Source organism: Falco biarmicus, chromosome 5, assembly GCF_023638135.1.
Source record: "Falco biarmicus isolate bFalBia1 chromosome 5, bFalBia1.pri, whole genome shotgun sequence".
Taxonomy (NCBI): Eukaryota; Metazoa; Chordata; class Aves; order Falconiformes; family Falconidae; genus Falco; species Falco biarmicus.
In genome coordinates, this window is record NC_079292.1 from 79,697,631 (window position 1) to 79,724,828 (window position 27,198).

The 27,198-nt window shown below is 42.6% G+C and overlaps 1 protein-coding gene across 6 annotated transcripts in view; it reads left to right on the plus strand.

Moving 5' to 3' along the window:
* The window catches only part of ETV6 (ETS variant transcription factor 6), a 139,968-nt gene that overhangs the window by 6,118 nt on the left and 106,652 nt on the right, over positions 1-27,198 (plus strand). The window contains exon 2 of one of the 6 annotated variants that reach the window (XM_056339909.1): positions 12,524-12,611. The exons of 3 other annotated variants lie outside the window; for them this stretch is intronic. The gene's annotated coding sequence lies outside the window, so the exon portion shown is untranslated. Of the gene's footprint in view, positions 1-12,523; positions 12,612-12,684; positions 12,701-23,116; positions 23,133-27,198 lie in introns of those variants that run through there. 2 more of the 6 variants (XM_056339905.1, XM_056339910.1) reach the window with 2 other exon arrangements.

Consider the following 27,198-nt stretch of genomic DNA (forward strand, 5'->3'; position numbering starts at 1 on the left):
GATCAGATACACCTTCATCATCTGACAAGGGGGGACTTGCTCACAAAGGCAGTGGTTGGTGGTCAGCTGCTGGCATTGTCACTTAATTTTTAGGTCGCGATGTGTCCCTGTGCCTCCTGAGGGAAGGAGGCTGCCCGGGACAGCCCACAGGTGGGGTGTTCCTTTAGACAGTTGTGAAGAAGCCAAACTGAGCCCAGGTACATGCTCAGGTTCAGGCTGAGCAGAGATCTGACAGGCCACCAAAACTTCTCTGCCTTTATCTGTAGAGTTGCAGCAATTGATTCCTGCCATCATGGGTTACTTTTTTAGGTCTACAGCCTAAGCCAGATTTAGACCATATTGGTTCTGGTGTCACTGAGTTGTCTTCAGGCAATGTTTTGTTGGAGCACAGAGGACAGCTGCTCTCTTTATCTACTACTTCAGTAACAAATGGAACTTAAGGCTAAACTATACTGATTCCACCACCACCACCCCTCAAAAAAAAAAAAAAAAAAAGCCACTGCTGGCAGGAAAATAAATGCAGAAAACTCCAGCTGAAGTTGAACTTGTTTATGCAATGTCTGGAGCAGCGATAAATAAAGGATTTTGAAAGTAGTTAAATTTTTCACTGATGGATGCTATTGCTTCTCTTCTATAATGCTACTGAGCTCCAAAGTGAACTGGGTATAGCAATTAAGGAAAGCTATAAGTGATTCTTCCTCTAAACGATTTTCCAAAGGTTATTCCTTGTTAGGCCACATGCAGTTTCTTTGCTTCAGTGTCGTTCTTGTACAGTTTATAAATACTGTCCTGGTTAAGGCAGTCTGAACAGAAAATGAGTATGAAAGAGAGAGAAGAGATTTTTACTGTGGTGTTTGTGTTGGTGTTCTGTGGAATGTTTGCACATAGAAATAAATAGCATTGTAAATCACCTTAAAGATGTGTGTAATGCCAGGAGTAGCACTGGGTGTGACTGCAAGAGTTAAGTATTAGTACAACTCCACAAAAATACTTTGAATGTGACAACTGAGCTTTACATGTTAAACTATTAACAGCTGGCTAGTATTAAATCCAGAATTTGGATGTTTAATTTTAAAATAAAAATGACTGTGGTTAAAAATAGGAACAACGGGTGATTTCTTGCTGTGTTTTCTTTTTTTCTTTCTTATTTTTTTCTTTTTGTGTAGTGGTGGTTTTTTTTTTTCTTTTGGGGGGTGTTGTGTGTTAGCTTCTTTGTAGGTATGTTTTGGTTTGTTTTGTGTTTTTTTTCCTAGCTAGCTCAGGTAGGGTCTGATCAAGCTGGGAAATTATTTGTTTTGAAAAGTCTTGAGAGTTTAATGTGGAGGAAACCAGCTGGCATCCAGTAAGGAATATCCTTAAAACTGATGGAAAGCAGCAGAGAGTGAGATTCTTTATGTAGTTTGAATTTCAAGAGAATATGGATGAAGTGATTTTTCCATTATGTCTTCAGTGGGATCCTCCAAAACATCTATTAACAGAAACTAGGAATGTTTTCTAAATGGTATAGGATTCTGTGGAAATCCAAGAGCTTGGAGTTCTACCAGATAAATGAAATGTTTAGTAAAAGTGCCAGAGATAGTAGTACTAGAATCCAGAGACAGATTTATCCAGTTAGTAGGGCCACAACAAGGCATTGATATCTGCAAACTGTGTTTTCCTTTTCTCTCCCTTTTTTTCCTTAAAAAGACTTCATATCAAAATGGTTTCCATCATTGATGGAGCACTGTGAAGCTCTGCTGATGTACTTGGAGGTCAAATGGAGCAAACCCAGCATTACAGAAATATTGGGGAGCTCCTTCCCACTTTCTAGGAACTCATCTGAGGTCTGTGTTGGCATTCCTCTCACGACAGAAGTAATCCTTTTTTTCTCGGGTGGATCAGGACTGGAGATTGTTGTTTCACCATATTCCCTCTTGAACAGTGAGTTCTCATCTTCCTACCTGCCCTATGCTTTAAAACACAGCAAAGCCAAGCTTTTTCAAACCTGTCCAGGAATCGAAGTGAGAGGTGGTAGGGTGCAAGGAACCAGAGGCTCTGGGATGAGGGTGTTGGTTCCAGTTATCACTGGAGGCTACTGGAAAAAATCTTCCCTGGCAGATGGGTCTTCCTTTCCGCATCCCTGAGAAGCTGCTTGGATATTTCCAGTGGGCATATTGCCACTGTGCAAGACCAGCTACACTTGAAGCCTGCAGAGCAATTGGGCTACCCCCCATGGCACTGATGGGCCATTGTCACCTGTGCCACTGTCTTTCTACTGTGGCGAATCTGGTGCCAGCAGCCTTACCCCAGTTCCAGAGGACCAGCTCCCTCTGGTTTAGATCACTGCTGTGCTGGGTTGGGCAGCCTGGTATAGGCACGTGTAGGTGCCAGGTGCCTGACTGGGGCTGTGCTGTGACTGTGGGGTGACGGACCTGCCATCTCCCTGGGGCTGAGGGAATGAAGGGCTGAATTGTTTTCACAGAGCGATGAGGATGCATTCGTTCCTAAGTCCCAGGGTGCCAGGAAGGGCACCAGGTTGCAGGAGCAGGAGTCCTGATGGATGTAGAAAATATTTCTCGGTTGGCAGCCTGAGTGGTTCTGTCACTGTCAAATGGCTTGAGCAAATGGGTTCTTTGGAAGAGGGCTTGGGGAAGACTGTGGGAGCGGCTTCCAGGGGAGGAAGGTTATGGGCTATAAAATATTTCATGGCATGTGGCCTGAGATATGTATCGCATGTTGCACAGTAAACACTGGGCTCAAGCACACAGGCAGTGGTGTCTTAGCAAGCTACCTCACACCAGCTGAGTCATCAGAGCCATCCGTGACTGACCGTGCGCTGGCTTTTATTACCTCCCAACTGGGACAAATTACAACTTCTTTTAAACCTCAAGGAAAGAGAAGAGTGAATTAATAGTGTATGCACAGCCAATTAGCACAGCCAACTAAACTGTGTTGATGGGCAGTGGCAGAGTTTTGCAGGCTTGGAGAAGTGGGCAAAGAGCGCAGTATTTATTTGTTTTTTTTCCTCTTGGTAGTTTTGGTTGTGGCTTTTGCATGGCTCTTCTGCTTAACAGAAACAGTGAGGTCTCCTTCACCTGTTCGGTCTTGTTTGCTGATGGACCTCCCAGAACTGCTCTGGCAGCTGGAATCGTGTTTTGGGAAATGATTTGGTTGGTGAATGAAAGAGAAAACTGAGCTCAGTTTTCATTTTGGGGTGAAATAGGCAAATAAAATTGGTGGAAAAGGAGTGGGGAGTAAAACAGAAATCTGTATATTGTAGTTTGAATCAATGGTGTGTATCAGTTCTGATTATAGCGTGTTTTCCTGACTACTAGGAGGGTTTGTAGTGGCACCAAAAAAGATACAGGAATGACCTGTGAAGTTGTTTGGGGAAACTTCCATAGGAAGAGAAGCTAGATTGCTGAGGACTCTGGCTCAGGAGACTGCTGAGGGAAGTATAACAGAAATCTATAAAATCACACAGTAGTATAGTATGGGGAACAGTTATTTCTGATAGTACCAAACTAGAGCAGGCAATATAATTGCCAGACAGCAAGACTGAAGCAAGTATTACTTCCATCTGTGTTAAATTATGGAACTCACTGCTGCAGGATGCTGTGGAGGCTAAAAGTACAAACAGATTTAAAAAAGAGGGTAGAAGAATATGGGGAAGATATTAAATCTAGCAGCCTGTATGGGGGTGGGGGGGAAAATCCTATAATGACATGGGGGAAAGATTGCTTTTTCTGTCTGTTAAGCCTTTCCTGAAACAGAGACTTCTTGTCTTTTGGGAACAAGATCCCAGGCAAGATAGACTTGCTCTGATGATGTATAGGCATTCAGATGCTTCAATTTAAAATTTTGCACCCTGGAAGGCTGGTCTCAAGTGCTTATTAGTCTCCTCCGGATTGTTTCCTAAGTCTCAGCCCCAGCAGTCTTAATTTCAAGAACACTGGTTAATTGTAAGTGGGAAGAGAGCTAAGGAAGAATTTGTGTCTGTGATTCAGAGAGATTTGTGAAGTCTGGATTGCTAGAACTAGCAAGAGATTGGCTTTGTTGCTTTAATTACCCAGATTCAAATGAAAGGGGAAAACCTTCAGGGAACACATGGAAGAGGAATTACAGAGCAGCATTTGAAAAAGGGAAGTTTTTTGGTTATGGGGAAGAGACATTGTTTGCTTCCAGAAGCCAAATGTGGGTTGACCTATGCTTTTCCAAAGGTCTCCCAGTTCCCATTATCACCCATGTGAAATGTGTTCCTGCAGCATTAACTCTTTTTCACATGTGATAAATGGTGTCCCAACCAGAGCTTGCAGCCACAGGTATAAGAGTTGCTGCTTTCACTGCCTGGCCAAATGTTGCAAGCGGTCACTGAAGGGTCTCAGTCGCTAAGAAATGCTGTCATTTGTACAGACCTTGCATCATGCTTTGGTTTTGACTTATTTATTTTCTTTTTAATGGCAAACAGAAGAATGGATGTACAAAATCAATTCCGATATTGTTTTGCATATGTACTTTTTATTTTTCCTAAAGAGAGAGTGATTGAGTGTTGGATAACCATTAAAACATACTGATGTGCAACTAAATATGGCCTTTAATCTAAATTTAGTTCTCCTTTCTGCTAATCTATATGATGTCCACAAGTATCTATTTAAGTAATTGGATAGCCTTATATGGATTTAGTTAGGTTTTTATTTTGGAAAACAAGTTACTTTTATTTGCTGGATGATTGATTTAATTTTTTTTTTATTTTATATGCTGTTTATGATAGACTGCACTTGGCTTTGCAGTGAAATGCAATTGCATGTGGAGTCTTCCCCATCAAAACCCTGAGCATTAGAAGTACTTCTTAAAAAAATTTTATAACTGTAAATGAAAAGGAAATATCTGGTACATTTTGGGGTAATATTACTTAATAAATAACAACCTTTTTATTAAATGAAATATGATATTTTTTAATTGCATTGATTGTTTCTTGTCATGCTGATCTAATATTAGTAGATTTTGCTCCCTCACCCCTCATTTTTATTTGTTGACTGGAGGAAGAAAACAAGCTTCCTGTTTCTGCAACTCCAAAGTATTTCCCAACTTTGGGTAAACTAGTCATTGTAATAAACTAATTGACTAAACTGAAAGAAGAAAATAGTCTCTCTGTATCTGTTGCCAAAAGTGGGCTTGGCTCTTTGGCAGGCTGAGGCTCTAGGTGTATAATAGTGTGTTCCACTCATTGGAGTGGTAGGACTTCCTTTTATGCTTTGGCACAAAATTTTGTACTTGGGATTTATCTTTAGTGGTGAGACCCATCTTTAGCCATGGAGGGCTGGAGCTATGGAAAATCAGCTGACATGAGGGGTATTTCTCCAGTTTAGCGTGAAGGTTTGGCTTTGCAAACAAGAGGGGAAGCTGCTGTAGATCCAGAACAAGCCTCCTGGTTCCAAATGAAACCAAAACACTTAATGTACTAGTGCTCCTGGAAAGGAAGGGCTCTGAAAAAACAGGTTTTAACTTGTGTCCTTTAATAGAGGTGTCTGTATGCTTTCTAAGATACTCAAAAGTCTCTATTAGCTCAATGTTTTAATAGGTTTGTTGTTACGGCTCCCTGGGAGGCAGGGAACTAGGATAGCCCTGCTTCACAGATGGGGAGTGTAGCAGCTTCATGTAGTCTCTTGGTACCTATAGCTGCAGCAAAATAATGCTTTGCTCTCCAAAAGTGGTCTCCTTGGGCCCTTTGCTGCCTACCTGCGATGCTCTCTCACTATTTGCTTAGCAGATGATACTGTGCTTAGGCTGGCCTGTCCCATCACTCACACTTGCCCTTCCTCCTTGCTGGAGTGAGAACCTTGTGGTCCTACTGTGTGTCCCTAGAAGGTGAAGAATTACGTCACCATAACTTCAGCTAGTCCAGTTATAAGGTGAACTTAAATACTGATGGAAGAGAAGGCTGGTTCCCTTCAGTCTAGACTTGAGTTTAAGTCCCTGTCCATTTTTCATCAGTGATGTGTAGAGCACTCTGTCATATCCAAAATACTCATTCAGCTGTATGGGCCTTGACCCCCTTTTTTGTTGAAAGAGAGGAAAAAACCCTCCCCCAAACAAAAACTGAAGTTCTATCACTTTCTTCACCTCAATTGGAAAATAAACATAGGTAGACCCAGGTTGTCAGCAGGTAGTTGGCACAGAAAGTGTGAAAGCTGTGGACTGAAGACACAGATAGCTCATTCAATGATTTGCATGCAAAGGACACTGAGCAGCTGGCCTGGAGTAAGGCTTAGATTTAGAGCGTGTTTAAATTTAAGCATTACAGTGAGAACAGGTATATTTAGTTTTTCATCTTCTAAAGAGAAAAAACCCACAACAAATCCCAAAATGAATTAAGGGAATTAATTAGTGGAGGTGATTAGAATGATAACTGTTGGGGATGGAGGAGGTTCCATTTTTGGGTTGCTTTCTGTGTGACACCTGAGAAGCAGAGCCAGCCTGAACAGCTTTGGTCAGCAAAAATTTTTTTGCCCACTGTTCGAATTCCTGGCTTGCAAAAATTAATGGCTTGGTTGGTAGCTGTGCTTCTGGAAATAACATAATTACATATACTTTGAAAATAGAGTTGGAGCTTCAGTCTTCATGTCAACCAAAGTTCCAAGAGTAGACTGCTCGCAGCCCATCCACCTTCACAGCCATTTACACACAAAAATCTAAAGATGTTCAGCACTGCTGCAAGATGCAAGCTTTGACGTGGGGTGGCTCTGCACACCTATGTAGATAGGGAGCTCTTTGGACCAAACAGATCTGGTATCTCTATTTCTGTACACCTACTCTAAGCTATGGGACTGGAGGTTAGTGGGGGAAGGAAAACAGGAGCCAGGGAAGTAGGGTGGGATTGAGAGTGAAGGAATTAAAAATGAGTGCCATGGCAGCAACTGCAAGCAGGTAGGCCCATTGCAGACTCCTGTGGAAATACTAAAAATTTGCTTTAGAAGGTCATGAGAGGCAGAGACAGGGAGAAGCTGAATTGGGAAGGGTTGTATCTCCTCATATGGGAGCAGCAAAGATTAGATGAAAGCGTGTGGCAGTTTTAAACAAGGGGAAGTATGTTTTGACAGGACATACAGTGAGGTTACCAAACTTACTGCCAGGAGTGGTAATGTAGGGCTAAACAGACAATTAGTTTCAAAAGACAGTTCATGCTAGATGGATTCGTTTGGGACCATTGACTATAAAGATACAGCTGCTGGCCTTGGGTCCGAAAGCCCTTAACCTGTGGATTGCTGGTGGAGCGTGCAAGGCAGAGTTTATTCCTTGTGCTCCTACTCTGCGCATTTCCTGCTGGGTGGGGCTGGAGATGTGGTACTAGCTTAGGCAGACCTTTGGGCTGACCAGAACTACTGTGTTTTTCCATTTTCATTTAGGGCTTTCATACTTTGGTGCTGGACTCTGTACAGATGCCTCTGACAAGTGGAAAAAAAACAGTTGAGAAAACCTCTCGTGTGAATCAGGCCTTCTGCTCTGTTTCTTGATCTTGTTGGGATGTTTCCTCAGCAGAGGTAACCAGACCATCTGAAATTCACGCGGTCAATGTTCTTCAGGTTATGAAGTGAATTGTGAATTGTGTTTGGAAAAATTCTTGGGGATTTTCCTGTCCTTGACTCTCCTCTTAGGCTGTGACGCCATTTATTGGCCTAAAGTGCCCTGACCTATTTTATTTCTCTAGGTTTTTCCCAAGATTTGGCTGACAGAGGGTGGAAAAAACAATTAAATTCTGAGATAATTCAAATGCTACGTGCTGTGTCAGCCACACCTTTTCTGATGGCTGATAAGAGACAAATGAACACAGTTCCTTGCAAGGCAAGGATGCATTTGTTTGGATGGCACAAACACGTAACTGCATGACTGTGGCTGATGAACAGGTGTTATACAGTACAAGGACAATTCCAGCACTTCCATTAATTTATTCCATCAGCATGCCTGAAACCTGCTTTGGAGTGACTATCTTGATTTGATAGTTCAATCTCTTTGCCTTTCAATCCCTGACTCTTCTTTTCAAGTTCCTAATAGCTGAGAAAATTGAAGAGGAAGTGTTGTTTACTGGGAGCCTAGGCTTCATTTTTCTACACAAAACGATTAAGAAATGAGTAAGCTGACAGACAGGACCTTCTTGTGGGACCCTGTGTACACCAAATGTTTTCCTTCAGTGCAAGTTGAGCTATTTCTCAAACCATGCTTGTCCTGTGCTATTGCATTTAGTGACCCATTAGAACTAGAAAGATGAGCTGGCTAAAAGGGAATTAAAAAAACCCACTTGCAAATGCTTGTGTGTCCTTTACCAAGCCCTACATCTAGAATGGTGTCCTACAGTAGGCAGAAACCATAGGAGCTTGCTGTCATGTGGTGTGTACTTGCCTGTCTTTAGGCTGAACTTAGTTCTGATGTCTGATGGTCACTTTTAACTGCTTCCTGAGGTCCTGTCCTACTGCACCAGCTTGGATTGTCTGTCCCTCTGGGGGCACGCTCTTCCTTAGCTGTTTCCAAGTGCTGACTATAGAGCCTGAATGTCTGAAGATATACCCACTACCAACACAGTAAAAGAGGAGCAGAAATTCCCAAAAGACGCTGAGAGCTGAAGGAATTCTGTTTTCCCAGTGTTAAACACAAGGAAGTTAATTTTATCATTCCATGCAAAAGTGAATTAAAATATGTCCATGTACCACAAGCAGAGCCTGGACATGCACTTTCCTACTGCAAGCACAGCAGTAATACGATGTTGTGACCAAGGAGTGTATTATTTGCCCAGGTTTTGTAGGTCATCTTTAATTTCTTACTTACTGATATCCTAGCTGTTTGCACTCAACTGCTTAATTCCTGAATTTACCACTCAGGCTTCATGGTGCTACAGGAATGGGTGGTGGTATGCCATCTGTGGACAAATGAACAGTTAACAATGCGCTCTTGAATGCAGCCCTCATTTTAGGCTGATGAAGCCGGGCTTGATTTTCCCCCATCTCCAAATGGATAGCCTATTTGTTCATGCAGTCACCATGCTGTGTTTTCCTTCAGGTTTGTACCTCAAATTTTACCTTGCCTTTCACATGTTTGAAGCCGCAGTCCTTAAAAGTAGGGGTGACAAGGCTACTGGGAAAACACAGCCCTTGGAGATTGCAAAGTCTGTTTGTTCTTCAAGTCACTTGAAACAGGAGCTAAATGATATGCTTGGTTTTAGAAAGCAGCAGTATTCTATCTGATCTTGTCCTTCCAGTGGAAAAAAAGGCGAGGGTTTGATAATCTATATGGCAGTACAGTGGTAAACTTGGAGTGATTTAGACCGTTAATGGAAAGTACTTTAACTTTGATTTTTTAACAGTGTGTCAGATGAAAGGATAATCTTAGCCTGTCTGATTTCCCCTTGCTGCTGGCTTGCATAGCATCTGCCTAAAATGAAAAGGCAGCACATAGATCCCAGTGTGCAAAAGTAGCAGGCTGCTCGTGTGGCCAGGTCGTTAACTTCCTTCCCTCCATTTCTCAATCTCAGGTCTCGCTGTTGTCCATTGTTAATTATTCTGGCTGTGGGCTCATTAAAAAGCCCTGAACACCAAGCATTTTTCCAGGCACAAGTAATTTGTGCTTAGATGTTTGTTTTTCCCATGGCTAACTAGTGTCTAGCCTCCTCCTATTGGCCTCTTACTTGTATGCTCTGTCATTTCCCTTTTCACAGGGTAAGGGTATTCTCCCTAAACTCTGCTCTATTTTTTACTGTAAAGAGCACGCAGGAGATTGTGGACTATATTGTCAGGCTATGTCATAACGTATTTTCTTTTGAAGTACAGTGGGGTTTGGCATCGTAAGAGGTGAGGCTCTTTAAGCATGATATGAAGAAGAGTCCTGCTCTAGATACAGTGGTTGAGGCTAGTGAAAATTGTGGCTTGAGCAGGAGTTCTGGGTTTTCATCCTATGTTGAGCCTGCTAGTTCCTGAATTCTTCTGTGGTGTAGCTGTCCAATGCTATCATGCTGTCCTTCCCTGCCTCTGGCAGTGTCTCTGAAGGATTATTTGCCCATATCCAACTCTGGGCTGACTTGAAGCTGTTTTTTTTTCCATAGGTTTTTAACCATTCTTTAAAGGCACTACGCAGGTGCACTATTGTTATTTTGCTGAAGTAGCTTGATGAGATTCTTAATTCAGGATAAGGTGGTAGCACTCTGAAAGATCTTGTCCCACCCTTCCCCTTCCCCACCTCCTGTGGCCTGGCACAAATGTTAGGGCAGACATGTGCTTGATAGGGCAGCAGATCTGGATTAAAATGGACAGCTTGTGCTAGTGCAAGGCAGAGCATGGTGTGGAGGTGGGAAATAGCAGCTGGGAACACGAGGAGGGCAGGGCACGTTTTTTCACTGGCGGTGCCAGTTGATCTGGGATTAAAGCATCGATGAAACTCACAATAAAGCTTTGGCCAGATCTTTGTTACCTGACATCAGAACTAAAGCTTTTAAAGATTCATGCCTGCTTTCTTTACTAGAACTGTCCCTTTAGGCTAGATAGAGTAGCTACAGGAAAAGTGGTCACTGATACAGGAAGAAAAACATTGTGGTTCTTGTGCTGAAAAGCCATCCCTCCTTTTCTTATGCCAGCAGACACCTAGGGTCTGAAACAGCACGGTTTGCTCTTCTAGTGTGAAGGGTAGAGCTGTTGCCTGGAGGTATGAATGAGCCTTCTGGTATCAGCGTGAGGCCCCGCTGTTGTCATCTGTGGACTTCCAACCGTGCTATGACTTGCTTTGCCCTTTTGAACACACCTTGGCTGTAATGTTTAGGTTTAATTGTAGGAGAAGGCTACTTTAATAAATGCAGGCACTTGCACATACTGAGTTTTCAGAGATAGACTGAGAACACTGAATGCCAACCCCCTCACTTTCATTGCAAATTTATGCTGTTCTGTACCACTGATGCTGACAGACGGTCTGGACCTGTTTAACCATGCAGCAAAGCATGAAGCCTCTCTGGGTCAGGGGAGGAAGTTTGTCCCATGTGCCTAATCTAGAGGTCATTTCAGAGTTTCAATTATCTATTAAAATTGCGTCCTTGAAACATGCAAACACAGAAGTGATATGTTCAGTCCATAAGTGCTAGCTCTCTATAAGCCACATGCACTGCAGCTTTCCGGGTAACTTGCTATATATGCCCTGTATTGGATTTGGTGTGAAAGGTATTTGTGGCATCCTTTCTAGAGAAAACTGGGCCATAGATCTTTATTTTTCTTATCTCTTTTATGCTGGCCTTGCGACACTGTTATAAAAATATACCAACCTGGTACATATAGTCATTATCCTGGACCAGGAGGATAGGCTTGGGTTAAAGGTCCTGTATGGAGATGCAGGAGGCTTTCGTGCAGTCCCTGCTCTGTCACTGCATTCTCTGTGACCTTGAAGTCTGTTGATGTGATTGCCTTTCTGTAAAGCATTAATGCCTAGTAAAACTGAGTCAGATCACTGGTGGAAACTGCTTGTGCCTCTGTAATACAAATAATTAATAATGATCTTGCCCTAACCACTTGCTGGTATGATTAATATTGCAGAATTATTGGCAGTAGGACCCAGGGTTTAACAGTACCAGGGTATGATTTTTGGATAGTTCGCTTTTTTTTTTGGTCTGTTTTGAATTCTATCTGAATAACTCCTAAAGATGCCACTGTGTTGGTTGATGCATAAAAGGAGGTTTGAACCATGTCTAGGATAATCAACTTAAAATTTAATGAAAATTAATATTAAAATCTGCACAGTTTAGAACTGCTGAGCTATCAGTTTGGTATTACCCCAATGTTGGCAATTTGGGTAGATTTTAGTGAAATGGTTCAGGTCATGGTGAAGACCTGAAAAATTCTCCCTCCTCCAAAGTTACTTGAAAAACTAAAGAAACTTTTCCAGCTAAAGGGGGAAAGAAGTCACTCTTCAAGACCCAACCATTTACCAGAGATTGTAAGAGAATTGTGTTTTATTGGACCTGATCTCTATGCTCCACTGAGTTCAAGAGGATTTGGCTGAAGCCTATAGTGATATAACTGAGCAAGAGATAACGGATAAAGGAAAACTCATTATTAGTCAGTGGCACTGGCCATAATGAAAGCTAGTCAAGAAACAGATTTTTGTCATGTGGGTAACATCACTACTTTTAATTCATTTTCTGAAAGTTCAAACATGAGGGAAAAATGATGTCTTCAGTTTAAAAAACCCCCACCAACAAACCCTGGTGAGTTTCCTACGGATTTGTTAACAGCAAGGTCAGGGGGTTTTTGTCTGTTTGTTTTTGGGTTTTAAATTACTATTATTTTTTATTTTGAGGTATTCTCATATGAAGCAGAATGATTCAGCATTTCAGAACTCTATTCTTTTGTTTTTTCCTGACTCAGCTTGAGGAAGTTGACTGAAACAACACCTTTTCCCTCAGAACACAGACAACATGTTTTATAATAATAACTTCTGATTAGCAGATGATGACAACAACAGCAACAAAAATAGGAAAATGATGGTAAGAAGTAGCACTTTTTTTTTTTTTTTCCAGGCCAGAGGGACTGTTAAGAAGCCATGAATGGAGTCCGTTGCATCTCTTTAACCAGTGTGTTACATCTTATCTGACACCTGCATGACAGGCAGGTGACAAACCCCCCAGATGTTTTTGTTCATGACCCGCCCACCCAGATACCTGGCCATATCCCATGTCCTGTCTCAAGTAGCACTGGTGAGTGCGTGAAGCTGTGCAGACTCTGTATCTCTTGAGGCTGCATGATGTCTCTGCCTGACAGGGCAGCCTGGTCAGAGAGGGAGGCAACTCACTGACTGTTCTTGCTCCCAGACAGAGGGTAACATTCATGCTGTTGCTTCTCTGCAGCTGCAAGAGGTGGCTTGCTGTCTGATTACCTGTCTCTTCCCCTGTACCCACTCAAGACTTTGCAACTTGAGGCTCAACAGATTTTAAGGCTGACCTTACTTGGATGAGTCATCTGTCTTTGATGTGTGTGCACCGCTGATGGGAGAGAAAGGAGGCAGGGATGCTTGCTGTCTGTGATACAAGACTGCTTTCCACTGCCCTGTCTCAGTGCATCAGATGGAGGCATCTTTTCCTCCCGAGCCTCTGCGCTGCCTGCAAGTTGGATAGCTAACTGGGCTCACATACTGAGGAAGGGTTTGTAGTTCCACCACTACAAACAGTAAAACAAACAAACAAAAATAATTCAGAACGTCTCTGGCAAATATGAAATTGGTGCAGGATCTACTTCGTTAGTTCGGTTGACTGCTATCCACCTGTCTTCCATTCATCTGGTTATTATTTTATTTTCAGTTCCGTGTGTGTGCTGTGATTGAAAGAAATCTCTATTTGTTGTTAAATCCCTTTCAGATTTATTTAAAGTGCTTGGCTGTCCTGCTTTTGTCTCTTGTCCCATCTCAGAGATCTGATTTCCTCTTTCTGCTACTACCCCTCACCAAACACTTTGCACCATACAAAGGTATCTTAAGTACCAAGGTAGACTAGTAGTACTGTAGACCTGTTCAGCATGGACTGATATCAGACTGTGAAGAGGTCCCAAGCTGAACATTTTTTTGTTTTGTTTAAATTAAAAAAGGAAAGGAGCCTTAGTTAGAACACTTCCCTATGCATAGATAGCCATTAACTCTTGGAATATTGTAATTACCAGAGAACACTCCTAAATATCTGAAAGTGAGATAATTTTTTTTTTGGTGGAAATGAATTACATAAGAATGGAAATTCTTGATTTAGAAATGTAGCTTCTACACTAATCCTGATGAATAGCTGCCCACTGCCCCCCCTGTTTCTCTGCAATAAGTCCTGCCAGTGCTGCTGTGTCACTGGTAGTGTGGACTCTCAGCTCAGTTAAGGGACAGCAGCTCTGACCCGACAGTCAGCACCCAGGGATTCCTTCCTTCCTTTTCTTTTTTTTTTTTGGCTGAAATGGTCAAAGTTTACCACTTTGCTTGAGAACAGGCACTTTCCAAGCTGCAGCAGCTGTTTTTACAGAATCTACGTTCCTCTTAGGTTATTTGAGCAATGGGACAGAGAATTTTGGAGCTGCCCCTGCTGGGCTTTCTTAACTTTGGATCCATTCTTGCATTAGATCAGCTCAAGCAATGCTATTGTGCAGTTTTTACTCAGGACCAGTACAGCAGACAAGGAAAGGTGTGTGTATGTGTGTGGGAGGTTGTTTTCAGCCCTGTAAATAATAGTCTCCAAATCTTCACAGGTCACTTTCTTTCCTCTCCCATTACTCCCAAAGATTGTTCCTGCATGTTTTACTGGTGCGATGAGGTTTCCTTTGGAAGTTAGGTGCCAATTTGAGCTTCACTCAGAAGCTTCATGAAAAGGTGGTTGAAATGCTGGGGGAGGGAACTGCCTCTGAGCATCTTCCCTCGCCTGCGGGGCATCCCTGTGGAGAACTTTGGGTTCTTAAATGCCTTGAGAAAGATCAGGAGGATAGGTTCCTGGAAGAGTTTTTTTTTTCCCTGGGGGACCCCTGAGAAATTTAACTTGCACTTGTAGCCACTTTGTGGTGAGTACAAATGCACCTCGCTCTGCACTTCTTGGAACTGGGTCTTACTCACCACTTAGATCTGAAGTAGTGCTGTTGCATGTTTTTGTGTACCCCCCCTGACTCCCACAGTCCTTTGGTTGTGGTGGATTTTTGGCCATCTGTGGTTTGAAGCAGTTGCTGAGGGCTCTGTGTGTGTATGTGTGTATAGGAATAGCAGATTAGAAAATGAGAGGTTGAGAGCCTCAAACAGCTTCCTGAAAGTGTGGGAGCCAGGGAAAGGAAATCTTTTGAAGCTATATCAGTGCTTTACACAGACAAGAATAGCAGACAGAGCGTATTGACAGAGCAATCTGAGGATAAATGTGGCCATGTAGCAAAGTGTTAGTGCTGTAAAAATCACCACTGTCCACTAGTGAAACAAATTCTTCCAGCATGAATACAGTTTTACCAGTATGGTTGGGTCCTCAGTACGCACTTGTGATGGCACAGCTATGTTAGTCAGACCTGATGGACATCGTAGGTCTGTGTGTGTCTGCAGTGTACGTGCAGCCCTTGTAAAAATTATGGAGGCGGTGTGAGGAACAACTTGGATCACATCTTGTGACATGCACTGCCCCTGGGAGGAGAGACAAGATAGCTGGGTATTCTCCTATTGCAGATCTGTAATGTATATGGTTCATGCTAGATACTGGTCCATTGGTGCTTGGATCCTTCCTCCAGCTCCTATAAGGTCTGTCCTGAGAAGGATTGAACTCCTTGCCTAAAGCCTGTAGTGGGTGGTAACCAGGCCTTAGGTCCTTGGGGAAACTTTTGTTTCATGATTCAGTTACTGTTTCCAAGGGCTTTATAAAGCAAATCAGTGTAATTTCCTCTGTTTTTCTAATGGGGAAACTGAGGTAGAGGGGAGCAATGGTGAAAAGGGAACAGCTTATTTAACATCTGCCATCCCAAAATAGAAATAGCAACCTGTTTTGTTCTAGCCTGGTACTTTAGGTGCTTGTTCAACAACACATTTAAGCACATGCTTAATGATAAGTATGGCAATAGCTCCCTTACCGTTCCCTCTTTTCAGAGCAGCAGGAACAGTACTGCTTACTGAACCCAAGTGGCAGGGCCATTCCCACTTATGCCAACCCATTAGCATATTGGCCAAGCTGCCAGTCAGTAGAGAGCTGGTGTAAAGGATGTCAGCATCTGGCCTGAAGAACCTGTGCTAACATTAAGGATGCAGGAGATGGAGCAAAGAGTCATCTTTACAGTAAGGAAGTGTTACCAGTTGAGTTGCAGGAGATGGACACAAACTTGGCCTGACAGTTGTTTTTTGGATAGAAATGATGGGAAAAGAAACTCCTAAACCTCCAGGTGGGCTCAGAGCAGTCACACAGGCAGCAGGGTTGCCAAGGAAACACTTCCATGCAGCAGTGTACTGGCCCCATTAGTCATGCATTGAGCACTTAAGCAATGTAGTGCCTCTGTTTAAAAAAAATAACAACCTAAACCAAAAAGAAACCCCAAACCAAATGAGCAATGACTGTTCCAGTACAATGACTGTTCCAATACATCCGCTTGCCTGTCTTCAAAGAGAGCTTCAGTCTTCGCAATTGTCCTGGCATAAAATGTTTCATGATTATGCCAAGAGGCAGACTTAGGTCAGCGTTGGAAGCTGCTTTAATGAACTCCAAAGTTTGACAACCAACCTAGCTTTTGTAAGAGCAGCAATTTATTGTTGCCAAGAAAATTACCTTTTCCAGGATCTCAACTCAGGAGCTGTTTGGAGGGTAGTGGGATTACTGTGCCTAGAAAGTGTTACAACTCCATTTGCTGCTTGAGTTCTTCTCATATATAACATGAGACACTGTTGTTTTGGGTTTTTGTCTCTGTAGGCCAGCCTCAGTTCAGTATATCCCTCTGGGCATTTTGATCATCTTGGGGTCTTTGCCATTGATTTCGGAAGGATATGATTTGGAACTTTCACCTGGGTTGGATTTTCTCAGTGAGGTTCTTTATGAGAGAATGAGTTTCAGGATCATATCTCAGGAATTTGTGTACTTTTGTTTCTTTCCATCTATAGATCCAGGATTTTTCAGAGTGTTGCAATCTTAGCATCAGGACTTAATCCATTCTGATTAGAAGCAATGGGAATTTCCATTACTAATTGCCACTGACATAAATTCCAGCTCATAAATTTGGGAGCAAAATGTATGTTGCCTGTCTAATTGTTATATGCTACATTAAGTGCGATGTATATTATATACATCATAATGTTATGTGCATATGTGCTGTTGCCTGTTACATTTACTTTTAAGTAATGTTACTTTCTAAAATTAGAGACTACTGTATGCTCTCTGAAGAGTTAGTCTGAAGTGGATTTTTTGTTCAGGCCTGCAGACAGCTGGATTTTCTTATGGTTGAGTCCTGGAGCTCCCTGTGAGCTTCTCATCTATGCCTCAGTATCCCCTTTGTGTTGGGGAGGGTGGGAGAGGGAGAGAGAGATACATAGATGCTGCTCTATGACTTTGTAGCACTGGGAGGCTTTAACTTTGCTGCTGCCTGTACAGCGTGCAGCAGTCTTCAAGCATCTTGTTCCACAGAAGGCAAGCACAAGCTTGTAGCAAGGATGGGCTGGTTTTATCTGCATGTTTCAAACTCCACAGGCAACTTAGTTTACATAGAGGAGCAAATTCTATGAAGGATGGAAGGGGGTGAATTGGTGTCTAAAGATGGGTGAAAGAGAAGACTGATACGTAGAATGAGGAGAGGACTTGGTCACTGCCATAAGGGTACTGTCAAATTGGGTAGCACTGGGTTAAAATCTAATTCCATAGCCAGAAGAATTATTTAAATAACATCTACATAGTGATTTATTAAATGGTTAAATGATTTATTAAAGTGTATTAAATGGTTATTAGAAAGCTAAAGCCATAATACATGGAATGTTTTCTCATTTTCCTCTTTCGTTTTGGGAGATGCATAGGGCAGACGGAACTGATGGTTCAGAAAGGGTTTGCTCATCTCTGCAGCATCTTAGAAGGTCATAATTAGCCACTAACAGAGCTTAGCTGAAGAAAAAGGAACATACTCCCCCCCTCTTAGAAACTTGCAATTTGTGATGCAAACTCGGGGGGGGGGCATATATAACAGTACTGAAATGTCTTTAGCTCACCCAGGTAATTGCCATCCATGAGATTTTGCTAAACTTTTGCAACCAGATTAGCAGAATTGTGCAAAACTTGTGTGATCTAAGATTTTGTGATTTAGGCTTGGGTCTTGCAAACATCTACAGAGATTCTGGACCTGCACTTAGTTTTGGCCAAATATAGGTTTAGCATCTTGATGGTTTGAGGGTGAAATAATTGAAAACTTTTATGTTTACAGTGATGATCATAGCTAAAAGACTAAAACAACAGCTCTTGATCTGAACATTCCCAAATTTGGAAGTCTGAAATCCACATCTGGTTAGAATTTTTAGATGGAAAGATTTTATCCTTAAAAAAAAATATCACTGATGCTTAAACTTAAGCAGCCACAGAATAAATCCCTAAGGAAAGACAAAATGTTTGAAGTGATTTTTTTTTTGTTGTTGTTGTTTGGAAGAAATTGATTGCAGTGCTTGTCACTTTGATGTCCTTAATTCACACTACTAATTTCATATTGCTCAAGTTAAAGAAGAGGATGGTGGATTAAAGCAAGGTATGTATCATGGTTGAACATACTTTGAGACTTTCTCTTGGACCGCCTGTCAGTGAGAAAGTTAGGGGTTAATGATTTGCTGTGTCTGCTCTTGATGTATAGATGTAGTCTTCACACACCAAGAACAGTTTTACAAATGCACATGGGTCCCACTGGATTTGGTGGGATTACTCACGTGTTTGAATGCCTGAAGCCTTGCAGCTCAGTTTTATATGATTTTTTTTTTTTAGAATCCTTTTAAAAAATACACAGAAATTAGGCAATTTCCTTTATACAGTGCCTCAGCCAAAGCCCACTGAAGTCATTGGGAAGACTCCCACTGTTTTTTAGCTGGCATGCAGATCTGTCCTGTATTCCTTATGGCCTAGTCTACTGGGTGTGGGTATGGGGGTGTATAACCATCTTGGTTCTTCTACAATGGCTATCCTGTTGCAGCTGAGTTACCACGGAGTAGATAGCTTACATTACTGGCAGCATAATCATTCTGGAACAAAAATACTTTGATTCCAGCATTGTCTCTATTTGGGAAGCTACTCCAGAATAAAAATTGGGCAGTGGCTTCATCTACAATAGCTGTGCTACTTGATTGCTTTCTGTAGGCAAGTTGTTTTAAACAGAGGTGAAAGGCAGTAATGTGAATCCCTTTTTACATCAGCACAACCTGTCTGCTGTGAATTTCTGCTGAGCTGTAGTTACCCTAGTTATTCTAAGACAAAACAAAACATACAACCCCCCTAAACCCAAGTGTAGACAAGCCCTTACTTTAGACTCCAGCCAAACTCCTGATCCTGCAATCAGATCCGTGTAGGTGGACCTCTGTGCCTATGACTTCAGCAGGACTCTCTATATGTGCAGATACCCACCTACACAGATCTGATGACAGGATTTTGGCCCCACACTAGTCAGAGGGCACAAGTGTTGCCCTTTGTTTAGGGATGAGCACAAGGGAAATGTGGGTTATTACCCAGGCAGTTCAAAGCATTGGAAGTGTGCTACCCTTGAGATCCCTGAGCAAACCTACCCACTCTCACATTTTGATGGGAGCCCGATTTATGGAGATGTTGATAAGCAATCTGGAGGAAAAGCTTTATCATTGCCTTTTTGTACTAGTACAGATGAAGCAAAACACTCAATAAATTAACTCTTTTTGCAGTGTGTGTATGGATCCTGTGAATGGACTTGAAGCAGACTCCATGGCTGAGATTTTTGTTTCCATGTTTGGTGCCTGAACCCATGGGTCTAACAAGAAGACCTGTAGGCCTAAGCATTTTAAGCTCATTTTCAAAGCTGCTACATTACTCTTGTCTGTTTAGCTGTTCCTGTAACATTCTAACAGCTCTATTAATTGTAAGTACTGGCTAATATGTTACACATATGCACATACAGTGTTAATTCCACACATTTAACAAGGTGGTTTTTAGAAATTTACTTACATGATGATATATTAACTTTAAAGCATGTACTTCAGAAATAAAGGAGTTTAACTAACAGCAACAAAAAAAGTTAAAGTGAGATTTACTCAGTCTCTTTCTGTGTAGTACATAAATTCATGCACAAATACGGAGTTTGCAGGAGGAGACTGGTTAGTGTTTTTGGTTTTTTTTAATTAATTGGATGAGAATGTGATGCATGTTCTTGCATGTGTGTAGCATATTTATTACAAAGAAATAGAACTGGTATTAAGTGGCATTTCCCATGAAAAATGTCCAAAGATAAGATTATTTTTTTTAGGTAGATTTTCCTTGTAATAATAAAAAAAAAGTTTTTATATCTAGTTTCACAAGAAACACATTTTTCCGTAAATACAAGGACCTATTTTCTTAAGCACAAACAGAAAATCAGCCATTTATCTGTATTGCTTCCCATCTTCAGATCTCTGCTCTGTCCTTAACTGTTGAGTGTCCTCAGCTCTCATCAATTAAAATAGATATGGAAGCTTATCAGCATGTCACTGGATTGGACTCAGAGAAATCCAGTTGATGACCTGGTTAGACGTGATGTTCTGGCTGCAATTAATCCAGACTGAAGAGGTGCTGCCTCAAGTACTTATCACAGTATTATTTATCTCTTCCACCTCCACCCCACCTGCCTACAAAGGCTCTTATTCGCTCACCTTTGCCTCTGTAGTTGCTGCCTAATCCATTTCTAGCAATTTTTTTCCTTAATGTATTCTGGATATCAGTTTTTTAAATTTATTTTAAATTTGCACTTAAAAAGTTGTCATTTTCTTTAAATGGTGAAACTGGGAAGTTGAAAATCCTATCTTGGTAGAATTTACCTCCCACTGGTCCTGGGGTCTGTCATGGTTTCCTGAACCAAATTTTCCCTGTATCCAAAGCTATTTTCTTAGTGGCATCTACATACTGAGGTAAAGATGTTGATTAAAAAGCAAAGCCTTGTTCTGTTTTAAAAATAGCAGAGAATCTATTTTTCCATTATAGGGAAATATGAAAAGCAGATGGTAGGAATTTTTGGCAGTGGGAGTTACTTTATTTGTTAGTGGAAAAGAGCTTGTTCTGGAGAGGGTAGGGTGTGGGGTGTGTGTGTGGAGGATGATGTGGTTTGCATGCTCTGGTGCTGCAGAGCTGTCCCAGATGTATCTTGACCCATGCTGCGAGCAAAGCTTGAAGTAGTTCAGAGAAGATGTCTAGGCAAGGTGTGCTGGGCAGCAGCCTGCCATCTTGGGTTGGGCTTGTCCAAGCAAAAGCCAGCCCAGACCTCGCTCTCTGTGGAGCCTCCATCTTTTTCTACTTCCTTCAGAAGCAGGAGCCCCTTCACTGTATAGCTGCTTGGGCACAGGCTGAGTGCATACTCCCTCTTTCCAAATGCACCTGCCATGCTTTGGTGTCAATACATGTGGCATGACCATGTGTGGGTGATGGTGGGAGAGAGCTGGGTCACTTTCCTTGGCACTGCTGCTGGCTGGAGAGGTGAACTTGGAAATATGCTTCACTTGGTTTTTGCATTAATAAGGTGGGTGTAAAATGTGGGTCTCCTTTGAAAGGTGCTGTATGGAGAAGGCAGCAATGCAGCTGATGTGATACATTGTGGTTGGCTGTGCATGTGTGCCTGAAATCTGCCCAGGACTTCAGAACCTAATTGGTGTAAAAGGGATATTTTGCTGGGAGCCGCGGCTTTCTCACACCCATAGAGAAAAGCGAAGCATGCAGGGTGAAGCTAGTGTAACAAGTATGGTGATGGTTGCCCTTCTGCTGGCTGGGCATGTGGGGCAATTCCTTGTGCCTGGCCTCACATCACCACCCCTGGCCTTGCCAGTGCGGTCTCTTAGCATTTCTAGTACAGGGTTTGCCTTGCAGCAGAGTCCCCTCATTCGGGGGGGGGGGGGGGGGGGGCAAAGAGACTCCCCTCCCTCATAATCTAAACCCTGCTGTGAACTTAGTGCTGGCACATGGCTTAGTTTGAGCTGCGCAGCTGAGGTGCCATTCCTGTCTGCCTGTAGGCCGGGTTTCAGGTTCAGGTAATTGAAATTATCCCTTAGCAGCTTTAATCAGCAGGTGGTTCATTGCCATGATGTATTTTGTGATCCCAGTGTTGCTCGGGCTGACCTGCTGCCACCCATCTGCTGGCTTGATTGGGCAGAGTTACCACCCTGGGTCAGGAGGTCTTCCCTTCAAACCCGGGCTCCTCTGCCTCTCCAGCTATTATGCGTGCACTCTGTATGTTAACGTTCCTCACCCTCTATCATGAGCCATGCAACATCTGCTCAGTTCAGTTTTCATCCCCCTACTAGCTAGTGAGGAAGTGACTGTGCTTTGCAAGATGATGGGGGACGGAAGGGAGGAAAAGCGCTAAAGCAAAAATGGGCTTGTGAGCCTGGTGGTGCAAAGCATCCCTTCTTTCAGGCCCTCTCTTTTATACTAAATTTAACTACTGTTGCAAATGAGCAGGCTCGTGCTCAGTAGCAGCATGCACTTTGTAAACTGTCTCTGTTTCCTGCCGATTTCATGTTTTGCTAGGAAGGACACAGCACAAGACTTGAGATGGGATTAAGCAATGAGCATGGGCATTAGTGGAATGACTGTAGTGAGAGATGGGCTTGTTCTCTCCCTCAGCTCTGTCCAAGGGGAAGTAGCTGTGACCTATCATGTAACGACAGACTTTTCCTTTAGTGCTGGAGCCATTCTCTTGTGCCATGCTTTAGTTGCCTCCCAAAATTGCCTGGTGCTGAAGATTTATTAAGGGCTTCATGATCTGATGTTTGTGGTTTGACAGAAGCAGCTGACAGTGCTTTAAAAGGAAATATGTTGTAATATTCCCTCCACAGAGCCACTGATGAGAAACTCTGGACAAGATTTTTACTTGACAAAATTCTGCTTTGACATAGTTGAGAGAGTCAGGAGATTTCTCCTGTGGTTTTTCATTACAAATGATGTCATCACGAGAGCAGCACCTTTTGCATCTTGAGGATCTGCCTGTCCCTGCTGATAATTCCCCACCTAAAATCTTAACTTACGTGGGTCACATTAGATGCACTTCAGCAGCAGCAGGCTGTGAAAGAGAAGTGTGAACAACCATCTCCACGGTAAGGAGATTAAGAAGAGTCAAAGTTTGTTTAATCTATGGTTCAAGTACTTTTATAGGGACAAAATCATGTCCAAGTTGTCTGGAAGCCTGTTTTCTGCATGAAACTTGAAGAAAATGAGGCCAAAGTTCAAGTAGACTTTGGGGGCTTTGCAGTACTGAAGGAGATCTGTTGCATCAGTGTAAGTAAAATTTAACTGAAGAAATAATTTATGGGTTGTTTTTTTCCTGTAAGTTCCTCCCCACCCCCCTCCCCGCCATTGGCTTTGGAAGTCTTTAAATAAAGGTTTGTATTTCTGAATTCTAGCTGAATGACAGCAATGAAACAGCGTATGACATCTACTGTTTGGACAATCATCCTTAAGGTGCTCATACATCACCTAGAATAATCAGGTACAGATTTTTTTTATATAGACTTGAATTTTTCTGAAAATTGAGATGACATTTTGGCCAAAGTTTGTATAGATGCAGGAGAGAATCATAACCTCAAGTGCAGTGCAAGAGCAGAGAGGATCCATGTGGCCTTACCCCTTCTGCTCTCAAAGCTCAGTCAGGCCCTGCTCCTCAGTCATCAAAGCTTATTTAGGCTTTTGCTATCCACACTGGTGTGGCAAATAATAGCTAGCATGGAGAACTATGCCTTCACCTTCTGTATATGTTTAGAAATTAGTCCTGGCTCTCTGAGTGATGCTTTACCTACTCTTGGCCCAGATTTGGTGTCTGTGTGTGTGAGTGTAAGTGAACAAAGCTTACCACCACCCTACCACCCTCCCCTGCCTTTTCTTTGGAACAACAGTTTCTGAAATTGATAGGTAGAAAAAGATACAAAGGAAAAGACAGGCAAATAGTCGTGTGGGTGCTAATGTTTTAATGACAGAAATTGCCTGTCTAAATCTGTGTCAGGGAACAAAGCACTTGTATAGTGATGAGGGTAATCCCAGTTGCAGATTGGCTGCCAGGAGTTTAGGAGTAATCTGTGGATACGGGGAAGGGGAAGGTAGATATTTTAAATGTATACATAGTATGTGAAAACACAGATGTATCACTTGTGCTAGATTTTTTGGAGTTGAGGAGCATGGTGTGGGGTATTTTTGTTGTCATTTTTGAATACTGATGTAGATTGCATGCCTTAAATGACATCCTTTAGTAGAAAAAAAACCATCTTGAGAGACTGACCACTAAAATTTTGTCACTGCTCTGGCAGTATACCTTGGAACTCCAGTTTCCCCACTACTCTCCCTCCTGTTCATATGCACATCCTTTACCTCCACTAGAGTGTTGCTTTCTCCTTGAGCTTAAGTGGTTTAAACTCAAGTTATGAAAATAGTAGAGAGTGAACAACCCTAGTTACATTAACTCTGCAGCTGCTGATGCAGTCACTGTGTGTAGCTAATCAAATGCTTTTGTTTAACCTGAGGGTCACTTTTGCTTTGGTTTGAACCCCCAGTAGCTTCAGGTAAGCCCCTGGACTTTGCTCTGGAGCAGATAAGGAGCACTCATGCATTGTCTTCTGTCTAGTTTGCTTCAGGTTTGTAACTAATGGTGGCAGGGTGGTAAGGAGCAGCAATTAAATCCTGCAATTGTTTAGTAAACCCTGAGTTTTGACTAGATGGGAATTTGTGGTCCAGTAGAAATTGAAATGAAGAGATAACATTTGACTCCTATTAATTAACACAGTTGTAAAATGTACTAGCCCACGTTTGCTTCAGAGAGACTGCTTTGGGTGATTTCCATAAGTTGAAACACCACTTTTGAGACCAGCAGCATGCTATGTTTGGTGCATGATTTGTGGGGTGTTTTTTCTTATGTACAGAGGTAAGTTAGTTTGTATTAATACAAGACAACACCCCACCCCACCCAGATGACCCCTAGCATGGCAATGAGTTTTATTGCAAGATTAGCATTGAGTTGTGTCTCTGCAAAGAATGGGGCAGCTTTGTTTCAGGTGCAGCTAATTTTAATGGATCCACAATGACCAAAAGAAATTTCCCATTTTTATGGTTTATGGTTTAATCAGAAGGACCAGTTTTGCTAGGGTGTGAGGGTGGAATAAAATGTTCTTATTTTAGAGAAAAAGACTTGATTTATTCATTGTATTAACAGGCAGCTGTAGGTCTTCTCAATAGTGAACACAAACATACTTTGGTCTCTGTTCTGTAAGACTTGCTGAGGTATTTGGATTTGCAGTTGTTGTGTCTGAAGTTGGCACACCTAGTGCCCTTAGAACTCTGTGTTTCCATAGAGAGGGGGCAAAAAACCCCTACCACCTTTAATAAAAAAGTTTTTATAGTTAAACCTTGAAGTTAAGAGTCATCGCTGCTTCTGCAGACCAGGGAGTCTGTGGAGTTTCCTCCCACTTACTCTCACGGGTGTCTTGTGTTTTCTTTCCACCCTCATCAGTGAGATCTGATTCTTTTCTGTGTTCTCCGCTATATCTGGGGCTGTCAGTGTTTCCCATTTTTCCTATGCGCTAGTGAATTTGTGCCCCTAAATTCTCACCTGTCTTTTAGTAACAGGCTTCTTCATTCTCTCCCCAAAGTAGGAACTCTGGGTACATCTAATAATAATATTTTCTGTTGTGCCAAGGGTGCTATATGCACCTTCCGACAGGGTTGATCCATTTTTTTTTCATTTGTTCTGTAATTACAGGCTTAGCTATGGCAAGGGGTATTGTCGTGCTGCAATATATCACAGACGATGTCACCAGCCAGCTATTGCAAATAATAGGGGCAGGTATTTCTGCTCACTAAAGATACCAGTATCTCCATTTCCCGCTTCTGCAATTTCCAGTGTTCATCAAAACCTGTAGTTCCTGGTGTCAGTAGGAATGTGCATGTTTGCTCATAGATTTTTTTTTTTTAAGATCAGTTTATGCAACATCAAAGTTCTTGCATTTATTTTTACACACTTCCAAGTTGAGATTGATGTGAGGGGTCCCTGTGAGGCGAGGCTTGCCCAGCAGCCGCCCGTCGCAGGGCCCGGCCCAGCCGCTTGGCCGCGGCACCCTGAGGAAAACCTGCTTCAGGACGGGTGAAACACCACGGAGACAACGAGGTGTGAGGGAAAGAAATGTGAGGAAGGGCCCTGGGAGCACAGAGGGCAGGGAAGGAGGGAGCTGCAGCCCCCGGAGAGGAGGCCTGTTCCCCCTGAGGGGCCGCAGGCCACGGCGGGCGCTGGCGCTGGGGCAGGGCAGAACCCCCGTCCCCGGCGCCACCCAGAGGGGGCAGAGGAGGTGAGTGATGCGAGAAAATGTAGTGAAAAACCTAAAACTACAGGCAGGAATTGTAGATAACAGGAACCATCAACAGGCAGGCAGGAGCCTTGCTGGGTGCGAAGAAGGTCTGGGGCTCAGCCCGCTCAGCACTTCAGAAGGGACAGTTAGTACAGATGCAGATGAGCTCCACAAAAATGTAGATCAGTAGCCTTCTGACAAGGATGTGCTAATTGCTAAAAGAAAAAGTACTGAAGTGCTAAGACTCAAGGGCACTAGGATAAAATAATTGTGGTACTGGGAGATCACGACCTCCTACTCAAATGCACCCTCCCCCCAAGAGAGTGAATCCTCCGCTTGGGGAGCATGCCCAGTAAATTTAAAATGAACTGTACCTTTAAATTGAAGCAAGAAAGCAATTTAACCAGTACTTAGTTAGTAGGTGTAGACTTTGGGCAGAACTAACCAACTTAACCAACTTCACTGTATAGATATGTATTGTGAGTACAAGTAGGTGTGCAAGTTAGGAGGAGTGAACCCCCTTGGACCTGGTGCCGCAATAAACATACCTGCTTTATAACTTATCCTGAGTTATAGAGTTTAATTCTGCACGTCAAGATGACTTTCAGCACAAGTTCCTGATTATTACTATAAATTTTGACATTAAGGTTAAAGTAGCAATGGCAGTATGTAATACGCATATATAAGTGTATGTGCATATGTGTGTGCATGTGTTGAAAGACAGAAGAGCTTTGCCTGGGAGCCTGTCTACTCTTCCACCTATATCAACTAATCTAACAAAAAGCTTTAGGGTTCTGTACAAATGAGGCTACTCTGCTTTTAGATGTGTTAGTATCTTTAGTATTTCCTGCCTGGGGCCTTGGGTCATTGTGTTTTTATTGCTAGGATTCTAGTCTGGATGGGGACATGAAGATGAGAAGCTTTTGGAGTAAATAAATAAATGCAGTTTTCTGTGGCAGTTTAGAGTTATGTAATTTTAGCACTGGATTAGCAGGCAAGAGGCAAGTGGAGTCATTGCTGGTTGTGTGATGATTGCAGTTTATTGTGTGAATATCATGCCATCATGCATACGGCGTGCACCGTTCTGTCTCATTCAGATTGGATTCTCCTGGTGTGAAGAACCATGCCTGCCATTAGTGGGCTGTCTGAATGTCTGAGCCTAAAAGTGGCTCAAGCATGCATGCTGTGGAGGAGGAGCCTGTGTAGGATGGCTGCACTATACCCGTG